Source organism: Chenopodium quinoa, unplaced genomic scaffold, assembly GCF_001683475.1.
Source record: "Chenopodium quinoa cultivar QQ74 unplaced genomic scaffold, ASM168347v1, whole genome shotgun sequence".
NCBI lineage: Eukaryota > Viridiplantae > Streptophyta > Magnoliopsida > Caryophyllales > Amaranthaceae > Chenopodium > Chenopodium quinoa.
The window spans coordinates 21,826,777-21,846,006 of record NW_018742204.1 but is presented as its reverse complement, the minus strand read 5'-3'; positions in this window follow the sequence as shown (position 1 = coordinate 21,846,006).

Below are 19,230 nucleotides of genomic sequence, written 5' to 3'. Positions count from 1 at the left end.
AAGTAGAGTAAATAAACAAACTTTATTTCCAAACTTGAATAATTTCATTGAAGCTCAAAAATTTTCTTTGATCAACCTCCAAATAGAACATTTGAACATTTTTTTTTCTTTTGAAGTTCACTTATTTTTTTTCACATTTTTTCTTTGAACTTCTATTTTTTCATAACATCATGCTTTATTTTTTTAAGAAAATATAACTCTCAAACTCATCAAAAATAAACATGAATAACTACAAAACAACTTCTCAAACCCCCACCTAAATTGTGCTAATAATAAGCACACTACAAACTCCCTCGCCTCACTCACTAATAGCTCCCCCAAGCCAAGCTTGGGACTAGTAACCAATGGGGCAAAATAGGCTTGTAATATGGCTAATAAACAACAAAAGTTCAAGGCAACAACATGGGTAGCAAGAAGGGAACAAATGTATTTACAATATCTGGAGGCTACCTAAAAGAACAAATGTCTTCGTCCTCCTCAATGTGCATAATAATGAATCATATAAACATTACTTATAGTTGCAAACCAATACTCAAATTCATTGACATACCAGGAACTATGGAACTATCACACATTCCTAACCAAATCAACTAGTCAAGCACTATATTCACAAGTAGTTGGACAAAATTGACGCATGTTAAGGTTTCAAGGCAATCAAACATCAAATCATGATCAACTAATCCACAATGCTTATCATCAAATACCAGGAATCAAAACAATTTTTCTCAAGTAAGGGGCACAGGGAAGCATAATTATAATTCATTGGAATGTATTTTTGGATTTTTTTTTCAATTTTTTATTTTTGGATTTTTATATATAAAGAAAGCAATAAAACTAACCTAGAAAGCAAGAAAACTAACCTAAGAAAACACACCAAAAATAAAAGAAAAGAGATAAAGAAAAATACCAAACTAAAATCTCCCCCAAGCCAGAATCAGACAATGTCCTCATTGGCTCGGAAACTAGCCCAGCATAGCTAGTCCTCATCATCCTCGTCCATCGAGCCGAAGCCCGCACCTCCACTGCCACCTGCACAACCTGCACCACCTGCACCAGAAGAGCTACCACCAAAATAATCAGCGTGAAAACTCCTCCCCGCCGGTCCCCCGAAAGGAATGTCTTGCCCGTACCCGAAAAAGGAAGAATAGTCAGTGTAAATACCACGAGCAGTGGGATCCCTATCGTATCCCTAGGGTGGAGGCTGAAACCAGTCAGGGTAAATAGCGTCGTCGGGAATGTTGCCCCGACGAGCATAATCATCGTACATAGGGTAGAGAGCTCTACCGTGGTTCCTCTCTAGATACCCTAACCTCTGGTCTAAGGAGCCTACCATCCTTCTAAGGTCAGTATGTGAATGCTCGATACGTCCTAGGGCCTGACCTATACTCTAAAGATCCCAAACTGGGTCAGAGTCAACATGAGGGACGGAATGGGACATACGAGGTGGAGAGAAAGCCACCTCGGGCTGAGGCTGGGGTGGTGGAACTGGTGGTGGTGGTGCCTGCCCCCTAGCGTTGGCAACTAAAGCATCATAGGTGTAAGAAAGTTGCCTTGGGGGAAAGGCGGTCAAGTCTGGACTGGGTAGGGGAAAAATGGGCAGAGGTTGCTCGTTCCCAGTCCGAATACACCAAAAGGGTGTCTGCTCGCTATCCGGCCTAACCCACCCCACATCCTCAAAATACCTAGCAGTCATGTAGGTATCTGGTCCACAGTTAGTCAGCTGGTGGGGTCCGTCTACTACAAAACCGGCCTTTTTCACCGCTATGCGAGTGATAAGGCCACCTAAACGGATAGGGGACTTGGAGGTGGTGCTGGGTGTGGCATGCCTACTCAAATGGTGAACTATAAACCTGCCTATGTTCAATTTCCCGAACCCGTACACATAATGTCCTATGACAGCTAGTTCGTTGGTTTGAGCGTTATGTGGCTCGGCCCTACCTAAAAAACACAAACCCGCAAATCTTTGCCAGATTTTTGGGACAGGGTGGTGAATAGGTTTGGTACTAGCATGTTGGGGGTCGGGGGCAGGTAAACCAGTCAGAACATAATATAAGTCACCCATTTTATAATCTGCATGCCACTGGTAAGATAATTCAGAATTTAATTCAAAAATTTTACAAAATTCAACAAAAGTTAAACTAATATTTCTATTATTTAACCTGAAAAATAAATTAGGCCCATTCCTACTACTAACAACATGAAAAATGGACAGGAATTCACAGGTGAGTTTTCGGTATGTAGGATAATGCATGTCAACAAATTTTCTAATGCCAATATCATTCAAAAATCGTTTAACAAAATCGTACAAACCATATGATTCTAAGGTAGGGCGGTGTAACCACCGAGAAGGAATTATCTCACGGCCGACCAAATGCTCCAATCGTTCCTTTTATTCCCGGATCAAGATCCGGATCGTCGGCCAATACGGGAGCTGCAAGTCTGGGTCGTACTCCTCCCTCGAACTGGAGCTCCTACCAAAAATGGATCTAGCCCTCTTTGAAGCCATGTTGAAGAAATGGCTCGAAAATTTTGTGAATTAAAACTGAAATTTTTTTGTATGAGAGTGAAGAGGGTGAAGAGAGGATCACAAATATGTAAAGAGTTTTGAATTTGGGTAAGAAATGGAGGAGAAATCTTAGAGAGAAGTTAGAGAAAATTTGAGTTTTAGAGAGATAAAGTAAATGAGATTGAAGAAATGGAGGAAGAAAGAAGAGGAGAGGGAAGAAGAAGACGCGGAAATAAATCGCGCCCGGTCGGGCGATCTGGAATATGTGCATGCTGATTCTCGCGCCCGGTCGGGCGGATTTCGCCCTGTCGGGCGATCAAATTTACTTTTTATTCGCGTCCGGTCGGGCGCCACTCGCCCGGTCGGGCGATCTTTCGAACTTAAATTTTGTAGCTCTCGCGCCCGAATGGCGCCCGATCGGGCGATCTTTAGGCCAAAAATTGCTCCCTTCTCGCGCCCGGTCGGGCGAGGCTTACCCGATCGGGCGGACAAATTAGTCCGTAAACGTCAATTTTCGCGCCCGATCGGGCGCCATTCGCCCGGTCGGGCGAAATTTTTATTTTCAGACCCTTGCTCTCGCGCCCGATCGGGCGAGCTTCGCCCGGTCGGGCCCGAGACTAAATCGGCGAACTTTATTTTTCTTCTTTTCTCCAAAATTTGGCTAACTCTTTTCCTTCAAACCTGTACAAACACTCATAAAACTCATTAAATTCCCTCATCTCTCCTCTCATAAGAAAAAGAAAAGAAAAACTAGACTAAAAAACATTAAAAATACGGGTTGCCTCCCGCAAAGCGCTGGTTTATATAGGTCCCGCACGACCTTCTTACCAAGTACAATTTCTAGGACCCTTAGCCTAACGCTTGATCGGGTGGTTTCTCACCCGGTCTAGCGATGTTTAGGCTACGATGCGGCTTCCTAACATAACCTGTGGGACGCCAAGTCGCCTTATCTGGTGGATCCTCCTTGACTTGGACTGGGGGATCTTCAATGCTACGCACTAAAAACCCTTCTTCGATCGAATGTTGCTTCAAATTGTCATTGCGTTCAACACTTACCGTAGGCTCGATTCGCACAACTTGCTCGATCGGTTCCACTTGTTCATCCTCGAAACCAAGACCAACATTGTATAGTGCTCTTTCTATTGCATCGACTTCCTTCTGCCATTTGTCTATCTCATCTGAAAAGGATGCAACACAAGATACCGCCTCCAAGGGATCTTTTTCAAGAGCTTGGGGCTTATTAGAATAATTTACAACCACATTAACACTGAAACATTTCTCCTCAGTCATGGAGCTTTTAGGGGCATTATTCAGATTAAAGACCACTTTATCGTCCCCTACTGATAGTGTTAACTTACCACTTCTTACATCTATGACTGCTCCTGCAGTGTTAAGGAATGGTCTACCCAAAATAATTGGGGTTTGCATATCCTCAGCCATATCAAGAACAACAAAATCCACAGGTATATAAAATTTACCTACTCTAACGGGGACATCCTCTAAAACACCTAAGGGGTATTTGAAAGAACGGTCGGCCATTTGTAGAGTTATATTGGTAGCTTTTAACTTACCCATATTCAACTTAGAACACACAGATAATGGCATGACGCTAACACTAGCACCCAAATCACATAATGCATTATCAATTAAGAGATTGCCAATATGACAAGGGATAGAAAAACTACCCGGATCTTTTAATTTAGGTGGAGACTTATTTTGAAGTACGGCACTACACTCTACAGTGAAAGCTACTGTCTCTACCTCACTAATAGACCTTTTTCTCGTCAATATTTCTTTCATAAATTTTGCATATGAGGGGATTTGTGTGATCAATTCAGTAAAGGGAACTGTTACCTTCAAATGTTTAACCACCTCCAGAAACTTACCAAACTGCTTATCCAAGTTTGTCTTCAATTGACGATTGGGGAAAGGAAGTTTGATGATTGGCTTTGGAGCATTTTTATTCTTGTCTGGAGTAGCCACCTCCTCTGAAGTTGTACCCTGCAATGTAGAATTAGATATGTTAGTATTATCCTTTAGCCCTGCAGGGCTATCAACTACATTGTTTGGTTTAATGGAATCAAGATTAGCATTATTTAATAAAACAGGTTCATCAACTGGGCATAGAGGGCCCTTCATAGTTTGAACCACTCCTTAGTGTAATTGCAAATGCTTGATCTGTAGGCCTAGTCGGCTGTGCCGGCAAGGCTCCCTGTTGGCGGGCTTGTAGAGTAGCGGAGAGTTGCGCAATTTGATTATCTACAATTTTATTATGCGCTAAAACTTGATCAATTGTCGCATCTCTGCTCTCCATGTGCTTTTGCATATTGACCAACATTGCTCTAATTTCTGCCAGAGAAGGGTCGGAAGATGAGGAGGGTTGTTGTGGTTGGTTCTTCTGGCTAGCATTGGGATGATAATATTTCTGCTGCTGTTGCTGTGGCGCCTGTGGTTCTTGTGGTGGTGGATTTTGAACATTAGTGCTCCGGTAGGAAAGGTATGGATGATTCCGATACCCAGGATTGTAAGTGTTGGAGTATGGGTTATTCTGCCTATAAGCTTGGAAGGCATTAACTTGCTCCACGGAACTCCTGCAATCCTGCTCCCAATGACCTACAATACCACAATTTTCACAGAAAGCCTCATTAGAATTATTATTAATCGCAGAAACATTGGCTACATTAGCAGTGCTCGGGTTATCTAATTTTTGGCAAATAGAGGTCAGTTGAGCTTGCAAAAAGGATACAGAGTCGACACTATGCTTCCCCTTGTTAGCAAAACCTCTGGGATTCCCATATTGGGAATTGTGTATCGCCATATCTTCAATAACCTGACCTGCATCATCAACATTAAGATTCATAAATCTCCCACTAGCTGCAGAGTCTAAAATTATTCTAGAAGAATTTCCAATGCCGTTATAAAAGGCTTGGATTAACTGCCATTGCGCTAAATTATGGTGAGGGCATTTTTTTATAAGTCCTTGAACCTATCCCAAGCCTCATATAAAGACTCATCGGCTTCTTGGGCAAAGTTCTGAATCGCACTCCGTAGTACTGCTGTTCTCTCTGCAGGATAATACTTGTTATAGAAATTCAAAACAAGAGTTTCCCAGTCAGTTATACCAAGTGTAGTTCTATTTAAGCCATTAAACCACAATTTAGCTTTTCCAGTTAAAGAGAAGGGAAAGAGAATCTCCCTGATTTGGTCTTGAGTGACCCCGGCTTGCCTGATGGTGTTGCAATATTGACAATAGTCGGCAATGTGAAGATTCGGGTCTTCACCCTTGGCTCCACTGAATTGCTTCCTCTCTATCATCGTTATAAATTGAGGTTTAATTTCAAATTGAACCCCATCAAGAGCCGGAGTGGGGGTGAGATGTGGAAAATCCGTAAGCTTTGGTTGTGAATAGTCACTAAGCTTCTTTGGAGCCGTTATCTCTGATTCTGCGTCTGATGATGCCTCTAAATCGCTGGAATCAGTTGGAGGATCGCAGTGATTATTGTTATTATCACCAGAATCCGCCAGGATTTGCTTGTAGAAGTTTTTCTGTCTATGAAAGGAACGTTCGATCTCAGGATCGAATGGGATGTAACCTGATCTGGAACACCTGGGCATAAACAAAAACTAGAAGCAAATATGAGATTTGTCTCAGAGAACTGACGCTCTCTGAGACAAAAGAGAAATAATCTAGACTACAAAAACAATCAAAAATAAAAATAAAACAGTTTCCCCGGCAACGGCGCCAAATTTTGACAGGGTAAAGTGGTATCCCCTAATCAAAAGTAAATACCTAAATCCTCTAACTAAAGTAGATAGGGAAGTATGGTCGATCTCCACAGGGAAACAAGTCTTTTTACTCCTAATTAATTATTATAATCTAAATTATCTAAGTAACCAATATTTATATTTGAGTATGAAACTAAACTACAAAGAATAGGAATAGGGAGAAAACAATATATAAAAGGATCTAGGGCATATGTTCACTAATAAATAATACTCCAGGGTAAAACATAGTAACCAATCATTGACATTGCATAAATAACATGATTAACAGGCTCTCGCAATTTATTAATCAACATAGATCTAACAGGCTCTCGCAATTTACTAGATGTAAGTTCTTATTGAAAATATCCTTTAATATCAAATTAACATCTGCTCGGTTCATCAATTTAATATTGCTATACTTTTACAAGCCGCAATTGTAAAACATTAAAACAATTCAATAGGAAATTATCATGCAATATCAATAATCAATAATAGTCAATCATCAATGCATCAATTAACCAGATTGTAAAGGGCTTTCGCTACGTATTACAATCACAGAATTAATCTACCGGTATTAAATCTCATCTCTCGAATCTCGACTTAACCATTTATAAATTAATCTGCCTATTGAAACTAGACCTAAACATTAATTCTCATCCCTCGAATCTTGAATCAATATTGTCAAACTCATGCATAAAAGATAGGCCTAATCTAGTCACAGATCATTAAATCAATCAATAGGAAATTAATCTAGCATTGATAATTAACAACAATAAATTACCCCTTCCCCATAAACCCTAGAAATTAAACTACTCACACATATTAAAAACTAAACAAATCAAAGCAATAAAATAAGACATGATTAAAGGAATAGAATAAATAACTAAGATTAAGAGAAGAGGAATCGTTACCAAAATAAATCTGGAATTAAAAGTAGAATTAAGAACAAAGGGTTAGAGAGAGAATTCTAAGAGAATAATTAAGAGAGTAAAGAAAGTAAAGAGGAGAAGAAGAAGAGGAAGTCCTAAAAACGTATTACGGAGGAGTATTTATACTCCGTACAAAAATCCTAAACTAAAACAAATTAAAACTATGTTAATCGTCAACTAATAAAACACGCACCCGATCGGGCGCGCCTTTTTTGCTCATTACTAATAATCTCGCGCCCGACCGGGCGCGTCACCGGGCGCCAGCCTAAGCTTCTCCCGCCCGGCCGCGCGCACCTCCGGGAGCCAGCCTTTTTGGCCGGGCGGCTCATTTGGGCCACTATTTGGATTTCGATTGGGCTCCAATTCTTCGGGCCAATCTGGGTTTCCTCTTTGGGTCTTGAATACTCGGTCCAAATGCCCCGGCATCACCTATACCGAGCCCTTAATCACCGGTTCGATGGCTCTAACCGGCCCTGGGCTATAAACTCTGGTCGTGCTTCTCCAATGCTCGTGATTGCTCCAAAATATCTCAGGAAAATACTTCAAAAGCATAAATCCCTGCAAAAGTCAACCAAATCTACGAAAACACTAGAAAACACCAATTAGTAATAAAAGTGGCTCTAAAGAGCCAAAAACACTACTAATTATGACCAAGGGACGGGTATAAAATAATATATAAAATAGACACATCAATAACTCAAACAGAAATATGATCTTATCTTCTTTAAAATCAAAATCAAAACAGATTTAATTTCGCTTTATCTGAAAACCAATTTTATCAAATTCGTTTTAACTAAAAGATAGAATTTTATGAAAAAGATAAAACCGAGTTAATTCAGATTTTATAAGATAAAATCAATTAAGTACTTTTTCATAAAACTAAAGTTATCTTTTACGAATTAATCAGCTTGCCAAGATTTATCTGACTTCTAATAAATTCCTTGCATAACAACCATTAATATGCTTACATCAACCTACAAAAACAAACTTATCTTTTATTCAACTGTTAAGTTATGAAGTTCATCTTTTTCGATTGATATCTCGATCTTTGCACTGATCCTTGGTTATTGAGGCTTGCCCCAGTATTACATCGGAACCAGGTCGTTACAACCCGTTTTGAAGTTCCTGTTGAGAAACTTCGGGAAGTTCCATTGCTGGAACTCTTCTTCTGTCTTTACTTATCCTCTTGGATCTTCTAAAATTCCTTTGTCTTAGTTCCTACTTCAGCCACTGCTTACTGAACCTGCAAACATTACAACACTAGAAAATCCTTATTAAAAGGAAGTTTGCTCAATTCTTAACATCATCATCAAAACCTCATAAGGGTCAACAGGTTGGTAAAGAATTGAGGGCCATACGGAATTCATAAAGTTTCTTGTAGTGACCAAACAAACAAGTACATCCAGTACCAAAATATTTTAATTGCTTAGGTTTCTATGCTAACATATTCAATTTTAGTTCTTTTTCGTATCAGGATGATTTTGTGTTGGGAAAGAAATTGAGAGAAGAGGCTTTTATAGTTGTTTATAGGGTTTCTTAGACAATAACAAGATGCCCTCTTTGAAGGTATCTTTTTTGATGGATTGTCCATGATGAATGTATAGTTTTATCTATTTTGATTTTCATTTGGCCTAAAGATATTGTACTAATTGATTGATGGTGTTTTATGCATGCAACTGCGAGTGTTTGTTGTTTAGAATACATTTTTTGAGTTCATCACTTCAAAATAAGTGGTAGGTCAAGGATCACGATAAGAGAAGGTCTTCTTATGGCTGGTGCTGCCTCTGAACTCATTGTAATCAGAGAAGGTCTTCTTATGGCTTGGAAGAGGAAAATTCAGCACCTTGACCTTGAAACAGACGCTGATGCTCTTTCTAAAATGCTGAAAAATCCAGAAGCTTTCAAGGATCACGATCTAGGTAACGTTATCAGGGATGTTTCTTCCCTTCTTGCTCGAGATTGGGATGTTGCTATCTTTCATGCCAAGAGGTATGTCAACCAAATTGCAGATGCTTTAGCTCATATTGGCAGAACTAGGGTCAAGAAGGGGGAGAAAGAAACTTATTTCTACCCTCATGCTGATATCTTTGATCAGTATGCTGCTGAAATCCTAGCTTACCAGCCCCAAGCTTAGTTTTATCGTGCTGCTGCTATTCCTGATGAGTACTATGCGTTGTAATGAGTCAAGTAGGATCATTTTGTTTATGTCCTAAAACTTTATCTAGCTCTGTTTTCATTACTTTCAAGTCTGTTTCTATTCAGATTAAGAGGAGATTACTGCTTAAGTATCTCTCTTATCTGCTTTTGTTGTTGCTAAACTCGGCTAAGGCCTTTATGATGTAATATAATATCTCCCCCTTTTGCGTGAAAAAAAGTGGTAGGTCAAATACAAGTGATTGATTTACAGTATAATCCATCAATCAAAGCCTTAATCCCATAAGTGGTTTTACGGTATAGGATGGCAAATATTGAAATAATGAATTTTTTGTTTTTTTTTTCTATTAACATGATTGTGCTTTGGTGGAATTTGAATCTCTTTACAGGATTAATGATAATTTTTTGGCTTGGAATCAGCCAAAAACACTTATTTAAGTCTGCGTGGATTTTTTGAAGATGTCCATACTTTATTTTTTTATTTATTTTTTTTTTGAATAAGATGTCCGTACATGGAAATTTGGAATAGTGCAGTATGGTCTCTTAAAAACTCTTAGTGAGAGAACACATTTTAGGGTTTGTTTTGTTCACCATATTTTCTCTTATTTCATGTGTAATAAGTTTTGATAAGGGTTATTCAATTACAAACTACAACTAAAACAAGTTTTAACAAGGTCAAATAAGTTCACGTAAGTTCTAATAAGTTAAGATTAATGAAAATCAGGTGAATAGAACAAACCCTAAAGGCCTTGTCTAAAGTAACATTTAGGATGTATAGAAAACTTGTATTTATAATGACCTTTTTTATTAGCTCTTAATAAATATCAAGTGTATCTTTAAAGCTTTTTGATATTTAAGGGACTGCACGTGATCGTTGATTTTAATGGTTATGACACACCATGTAATTGTCAAATCCATCTAATTACCAATTTTCCCTAACAATTGTCAAATAAAGCAAACCACCAGAGCATATATAGTTCAAGACTAGTGCTCATACACTCAACTCTAATTTTTGTGGCGAGTAAAAGATGTACTCGATCGCTCTCCATCCAACCCTTTTATGTGAACAATGCCCTCCCAACTCACACTCTCGTGTGTATAAAACAATGAACGCTCAACCTACTAGTCGACTCGAAATATGTCAAATCATAACTTGCATTGATAAACAACACTTTCATATTCATACAATTCTATGCACAAAGGTCGGAAAGTCTTTAAAGCTTGTAATGTAAGGCTAGGGTAAAGGGTAGGAATCATTTGGGAACAAGTGAGAGAAAAGCTATGCTTAAAGGAGCCATATCCTAATAAAACCCATGATCAAAATAAATAATGATCATACATCTCCTACATAACCAACTCTAACATCAACCAAATATACTCCAATCATAATAAATAAATCCAACTCTTACAATTTCACTCATAAAATATAATAAAGAAGAAGTAGAGTAAATAAACAAACTTTATTTCCAAACTTGAATAATTTCATTGAAGCTCAAAAATTTTCTTTGATCAACCTCCAAATAGAACATTTGAACATTTTTTTTTCTTTTGAAGTTCACTTATTTTTTTTCACATTTTTTCTTTGAACTTCTATTTTTTCATAACATCATGCTTTATTTTTTTAAGAAAATATAACTCTCAAACTCATCAAAAATAAACATGAATAACTACAAAACAACTTCTCAAACCCCCACCTAAATTGTGCTAATAATAAGCACACTACAAACTCCCTCGCCTCACTCACTAATAGCTCCCCCAAGCCAAGCTTGGGACTAGTGTATCTTTAAAGCTTTTTGATAATTTAAGGGACTGCACGTGATCGTTGATTTTAATGGTTATGACACACCATGTAAAGTGCAACCACGTGTTGAGATAGGGTGACACTAATGGCTCTAATGTATGTGAGAACTTTAGATTACTAGCTCATACTTTTTTTCTATGCTCCTTCATTTGCATGAACGTTACATACTTACAAATCAAAAATGTAAACACTTTCAAAAAAAGTTATGTGCGAACACAATTTTCTAATTAACCGAATGAATTAAAGATATACAATACTTTTGAAAAGATTTTAGAAATTGAAAAAAAAAAAAACAATATTTTTATAAAGGCTTTAAATTTTGGAAAACATAAGTGGTGCAATGTAACAATAGATGAAAAGATAGAGGAGAATGATCGAGAACGGGGGGGATGCAAATAAAGCATAACATTATAAATATTGAAAATCATAAGATAGGAAAGGAAAGGAAAGGTGGGGGAGAAAGAGATGGTCAATTAATTGTCAATTTCATGTAATAAAAAATCAATACTGTAATTTGTATAGAAAATTAATCTGATTGATAACATATTTTAAAAATGATTTCAACCTTAAGGTAGAACGTGTTGGATTCTTATGTAATACTTCGTATTTCCTTTAGTTTGCATATACCATGTTTCTTTTCAAAGACATTAAATACCTTTATTTTGTTCATCTTTTTATCTTCCAAAATGTCCTCAATAATGTATAAAAACACACAAAGGAGAAATAAGCTATAAAATATCAAAAACATAAATAAAGACAATAAATTTTTAAGGAATTAACATAAAATCTAGGAACATGACTAGAAAATAAATGTCAAAATGACACTCATCACATACGAGAGGGAGAGAGAGATACAGAGGGGCAGAGAGAGAAAGAAAGAGAGAAGGGGAGTTGAGAAAAAGAAGGGCAAGGAGAAAGAAAAGAATGGGGTCGTGAGAGAGAAGGGGGATGGAAAAGAGAGAGAGCAAGCTAAGGCCCTGTTCTTTTGAGATTTTGGGCAGAGCAGAGCACAACAGAGCAGGGGTCAACAGGGTAGAGCAGATTAAATTTCAGCAGAGCAGAGTAGATTTCAAGATAGCCGAGCCGAGCAAAGCAGATTTCAACATTATTATTATTATTATTATTATTATTATTATTATTATTATTATTATCATCATCATTATTTTTATTATATCAAAAAAAAACTACAGAGTCAAAAGAGGTCTAGGAGAACGTGAAAGAGGGAGGGAGAATAGGGGGAGAGGGGGAAGGAGTTGGGAAATATAAGGGCCGATAGAGAACGCGGGCCGAAAAAGAGACAAAAGAGGTATAGGAGAGAGTGAAAGAAACACAGGCCATGAGAGAGGAGTTAATAAGAGAAAGAGAAAGAAAGAGGGCTTAAGAGGAATAAAGAAAGAAAAAGAGGCCCAGATGAGGAGGAAAAGGGTTAAAAGAAGAAGCAATACAACGATAAGAGATAATGGGGCCTAGAGACACATAGAGGGGTTGGGAAAGAAAAGAAAGAAGGAGGTCGGAAGAAAGAAATATATACAGAGAATGCTGGGAAAGATAAAGAAGCTGGGGGATATGGATTAGGAGAACAAGTGCAGCTTATAATTTCAAAGCCTTTTTAAAGATGGAACAGGGACAAGTGAGATTAAAAAAGAAAAAAAAAGAGAGAAAGAGTTTCGACCAATAAAACACAAGGAATGATTGAGAGAGGAGCAACTGCGGTATATGAATTTCAAAGTCATTATATATATATATATATATATATATATATATATATATATATATATATATGCTAATTTCGAGCTCAATTTGGTTCCCTAAGGACTAAAATGGCCCTTAAAACCTTAATCGAAGATTTTTCAACTTGTAAACCGATGAAAAAGTTGAATCGGGCTGCAATTTACAATTTATATGAACTTTTGGGCTGCAATTTGCAAAAAAAAAATTTAAATGGCTGCAATTTGCAAAATAGAACTTTAAATGGCTGCAATTTGCAAATTTTCCAGATTTTTTTAATATTGTATATCTTCTCTCTGTTATTACATACTTTTTCATCTTCCCATCCAATCGGTTGAATTATTGGTTTTAAGTTTCAACCACAAAATCACTGATAATCTTCAAAGGTATTTTTCAATTTTAATTTCAATTGTTTTATAAGGTTTTGGTTGATTTTAGATTTTAAGGTATTATCCTTTTTTAATTTTAAGGTCTGGGTATTCATCTATTTTTCCTAAATTTGATTGGATTTTGAAAGAAAAAAATATAGTAGATAATTAAAGTGAATGGAGAACCAGAAACACTATAAGCGAGAGAATATACCAACTTTCGAGCACTACCCCATGGAAGCCCCGCATGTCTCTTTCTATTATTTCAATTTGATCATTTCATGAATATTTGTCAGTGACTTCGTGGTTTGTCCAGTTAAGCGCTACTACAAATCCGATCAAAAGGTACTTTAATTTTTTCCCTATACGATTTTTTAGGATTTTTTTATTTTTATTTTTTATGATCTTTATATTGTACTTTGGTTTTGATTTTAGGGATTGTAGAATTTTACAAAGGTGGCTTTCAACATTGCTATTAGATTCGTTGTTATGAGATGCAAAGGACATCCAAATTTCGATTATAATTTTGGGATTAAGAGCGTAAAATGAGAGTCCACTACTTTAAAAGATGCAATTTTTAAAGGTACATGTTTTTTAAAGGGAGTAGAATGTATTTGTGCTTAGGTTCTGGATGTATATTCTATATTTGAAGGAAAGGAGGTGTGAGTACTTCTTTTATCAATCCTAACCTACCTTAAAGGTTTATTGTTACTCGTCAGAAGAGAAGATACCACTTTTCTGGTGAGATTGATATGATGCATCCTAATAATGTTATATGCTCTACATCTAATGAGTATCAACTTAATGATTTACTGTATTTCTTTGTATTGTTGAGTTGAATTAAGCTGAGCTCAAGCTTGCCTGCATTGGATAACTCATCTCTTCTTACATTGGGTTTAATTACAGAGTATTAAAAAATAAAAAATAAAGTGCCTGGACCAATATACAAAGAGAGGAAAAAAAAAAAAACTACTCCGTATTTTATTATTTTGGATTTTTACATTGGGTTCAAGCTACCAAACTTTATATTAGATGATCATATTAGACTTAACAGCAATACTAAGTATAAATGTACGTTGCATTGGACTTGAGCAAAATCCAAACTCAAAACTAAATTTAACACCTAAGAGTCCTAACTACTCATAGGGTACCCAAGAACAAATTGATGCAAAATTTCATTATTCCTCTGTTTGTTTCTCTTTGTTTTTCAGCTTGTAATATGTATCAAAATTTTATTCTAGAGAATCATCTGGACTCTATAAGAAAAGCATGTAAATGCTATTTTTTACTCTTTAAAATACATAAGAAAAGGTTAAGGATATATGATTTTGAACTTAATAGTCGATTATTACTCTTTCGAAAGGTTCATTATATTAATTCTTATCAGTTTCAAGGTATTTAAAGACTGCATAAGACATTTTACGTGCAAAATGCTTACTAATCATAACTATTTACAAGCTAAAATCTAAGTATAAAGACAAGCCTTGATAACTTCTTCGCATTGACTAGCCATGTCGCATGCATCACGCGCGTTGGCCACCCTAGTAGTAATAAAAACTAAAATCATATAGAAATTCAGCAGCATTTACGTTACATCCCATTTGCATGAAGGTGTTAGTTATTTCCTAAAACTCGATAACAATATATATAAACACATCATAAAAAAAGATAACTTAGACCAATAAATCAACTTATTATAAAGTCATTATATGATCATGCATATCCCTTTTCGTCCTTATTTATTCAGCATCTTAGATTTCATAGAAATGAGTTTAGAAAACCTCATTAAAATAGTATATTATACGTGCTTTGGGTTGCAATTATACTTGATTAAATTGGCTCGTAAACGTCTTCGGTTGCTAATCCTCGAGGCTGAATTGGAGAGCATTAATCCCAATTATATCCTTCCACATGACGTACATAGATTGTAATTCTATTTTTTTTCCTACAAATGTCATGTAAGTTGTATTATGTCATGTTTGAAAATTGTTTCTACTTCTTGGTAGATTTTTTTTTAATGTACCTTGGATTATGTTAAAATTATTTAATTTCTACTTCCATATGACGTATCTTGTCATAGTCTATGATTGTGATATAAAACTAAATCAATTGTTTGATTTGTTATCTTGTCTTAATTGTCTATATATCTTTTATTTTATACTAGTTTTGTGCCCCGTGCGATGCCCGGGTTGTTTATGGATTTTAAAGATAAAATTATTTTATAATTCAATTTGATTGAAAATAGAATTCTAATAAAATAATTTTTTTTTCTACCAAGTCTATCTATATTTATCCAACGTGGTACGACACTTGACGAATAGTTAAAACACTAAATGATGATGTTGTCTTGTGGCCTAATTATAAGTTTATTATTTGGTATTTTATCGAAAATAAAATTCTAAACAACAAACTTATTCTAAAATTCTATCCTAATTTGATTGAAAATGGAATTTTTAACTAATGTTTTTATCTTATAAAATCTATCTAAATCTATCAAAGGTGGCGCGACACTAATTTTTATCTTATTAAGTCTATTTAAATCTATCCAACGTGGCGCGACACTTGGCGAAAAGTTAGGATGCCAAGTGTCGCTGCATCGTGACCTGGCTAAAAGTTTAGCTTTATATATTAGTTATATGATTTAGTCGATAATGTTTGATTATTGGTAATTAAGTAAAAAAATAAAAATAATTGAGTATTGTTGAATGATTATAAGAGTTTGGGGTTCAAGAATTTGGAGGTGTATGTATTCTGATCTTTATTAGAAGGTGTAATTCTATGTATAAAAAGCTCAGAGGTGTTGATGATGCATGAAAGTAGGGGAATTTTTAGCAGCGAGTTAGGTATTATGTTTTTTTTTTTTGTTTTTTTTTAATTTTAGAAAAACGGCTCGCTTACATAGGGGGGGTTCATATGGACTATGATTATCCCACACTTGCTCAATACCAAATGGAAAAAGCCTAGCAAGATGATGAGCAACGTAGTCCTCTCTTTTTACATGTGACTAGCTGAGGTAGGGAAATTGTTCCGTGTACCCTTAAGGCTTTAAAAAATGCACCGTGTACCCATAAAATCTTTCAATTGCACCATGTATCCCTGAGGTTTGTAAGAATTTGCACCAAATACCCTTAGACGGCTAGACTCATATAACAAATGATAATTTTGTTAAATTGAGACCCCATATAGGCTATAAGCATAAAATTCTATTAAATTGTTACTCCGTACAATTTAATGCTAGTATAATGTTAAAGCATTTAATTATCAAGCAAACTTAATTGAATAATCAAATTCTAACACCTTAAAGTTTAGGATTTAGAATGATCGATGGAGTTCAAATTTTGATGTAATTTATGCTTTTAGGCTATTTTACTCCATAAATATAAAGTACTAAAAATGAGTCAGTGTGTGGGCATAATTTTAGTTTAATAAGTCAATAATATGTGCATTTGTAAGACGATCAGGGTATGTGGTACATTTTTTTTTTTACAAACCTCAAGGATACATGGTGCATTTGAAAAATTTCAAGGGTTACGGTGCATTTTTCATTCAAAACCTTAGGGGTATAATAAGATATTGTTGGATTCATTATAATATATACTTTCATATTAAAAAAATTTCTATGATTTTATTAACACATGATTAGATAAAGTAATGGTCATCGACATGCGTATTTGGTCAAACTATAAAACTTATTAAAACACGCACATAGAGAGTATCAAATGTGTAGGTTTAAATAAATTTTTTTTACTCCGTATTACTCTAGTGTATATAGAGTATCAATAAACCTATACTAAAGGCGAAACCAGGAATGACACTTGTCATTTCTTGGTTAAAAATTTTTCCTCCTTTTTTTTCCTTTCCTTTTTAGTTTTTTGACAACATATTTAATCCAATTATATTCAACTAAATTTTTTACATATATTCTATATATACGAGGAAACTTTTAGTTAAAAAAATACTAACAATGATTAAAAATAATGTACTAGAATATATTCTTTACCAAAATTATTATAATATTATCAATATCAATTTTTTTCTCCAACTTTTATCACTTGATAATAAAATTTATTTTAATTAAAAAAAGAAAAATAATTTTTGTAGCATAGTTTGTATTAATCTTAAAATCATACGTAACATTTAAAAGAACAAAATAAGTTTGTTATAGTATACTTCGTACACAACATATATTGGAAAATTATTTAATTATTCTAAACATTTATGTGATTATTACTAAAGATATATTTTAAAAGTTGATTATTGAATACAAATTATCCTAAAGTAAAATTATGTCAACTAAATTTTCATATTATGTCGATCAAAGTGTGTCAATAATTTAAGGACAAATGTATATGAGTTCGTATAAGGGTACTAACCTAAGCTAATATTTTAATTTTCTTATATAATATAAAAACTTATAGCTTCTAAGTTTCTATTATTATGTTTATTTATTTATTTATATATATAATCCAATTCAATAACCTTTACGTATTTAGTATTGGTATAAACTAATTAAAATTCAAGTTATTTTGTTACAAATAATTTTTTTTGGATAAATTATCGTTGAATTAACATCATTATTTATTATTTAATTGTTATAAAATTTAATAATGACCGTGCATGGCACGGGGTTTAACCTAGTTTAATGAAACACCAAATCTACTACAGTAATTGATTTTTAATTCTATAAATCTAGCAAGATTGCGATTGACTTTGCATGATAACATAAAAAACATTATTTTTTTTTTTTACTAACTCACTCAAACTATTTTTTTTATGATACACCAATTTACTTTATCATGTTTAAGCGTTTACTTATGCAAAGTTAAGGATCTTCTTTTCATTTGGAGTACTACGCTATAATCATCATTATATTTATCCAATTTTTCATGCTCCTTTATCTTTATGCTATCTCTTTACACCTCTTTTTCACCTTCGAAATAGGTGCCATGGGGTGCTTTTAGATTCTTTTTAATGACAAACTAAAGAGAAAGCTTATTCGATCTTAAAGAAAAACTAGGCTAAGTACGTAAATTTTCAACTACTCTGTAATAGTTACTTTATTTATTTATTATTATTATTATTGTTATTTTTTTACAACTAAGTTGCACGGGAAGCCCCCTCCTATCACAGGAGGGAGGTGAGATTCGAACCCCTATCACACGTGGGGGGAGGGGGATGGAGGGACTAACCACATCCCTTCATCTCCTAGATCCTCATCAATAGTTACTTTGTTACTATGATAACATACTAACGTTATTACTAAGCTATGCCTATTTGAATAACTTATTATATGCTAACGCTGAAAGAATGTATATGATAGATTACATATTCAATTTCAACAATCTCCATTTATTAGTTGTATTGTCCAATGTCCATGTAGCTCGTTTTTCAGTCCAAATAACACATTAATAGCTTTTGGCAAAGCTTGTTTAATATATTAATTAATAGAGTTTATATATGTTTTATAGGTAGGTTTGTCTTTCCCTCTTTAGCAAGTGCCAAGTGGGTCCTGTTTACTATAGCAATATAGAAGAATTTTGTGTTGTGTCGTAAAATCATCAACCACCAAATGAAAGATTAGTGCATCTCCTTTTCATGGCTTTATTCACGACATATTACAGGGTCTTCTAGCTAGCTACTTTACGCTTTTACCAATATAATTAACGCATCCAATTTTGACATCCCATGCAAATCCAACTAAATACGTCCATTGTCAATTTGTGTGTCTTTTGCTTATTTGTTTTCAATCTTAATTTATTTTCTTTTCTAAAGTTCTCAAGAGTATTTTTTTTATACTTCCTTCGTGTTTTTTTAAGTGATACAGTTTGACCGATACGTAGTTTTAGGAGATTTTATTGACTTTAATAAAATAAGATGTTAGTTGGGTGAGCGAGAAATGATAAAGTAAAAGAATGTGAGAGGAAGTGGGGACCGTGAAAGGAGTGAGAAATGATAAAGTAAGAGGTAGTGGGTGAAGAT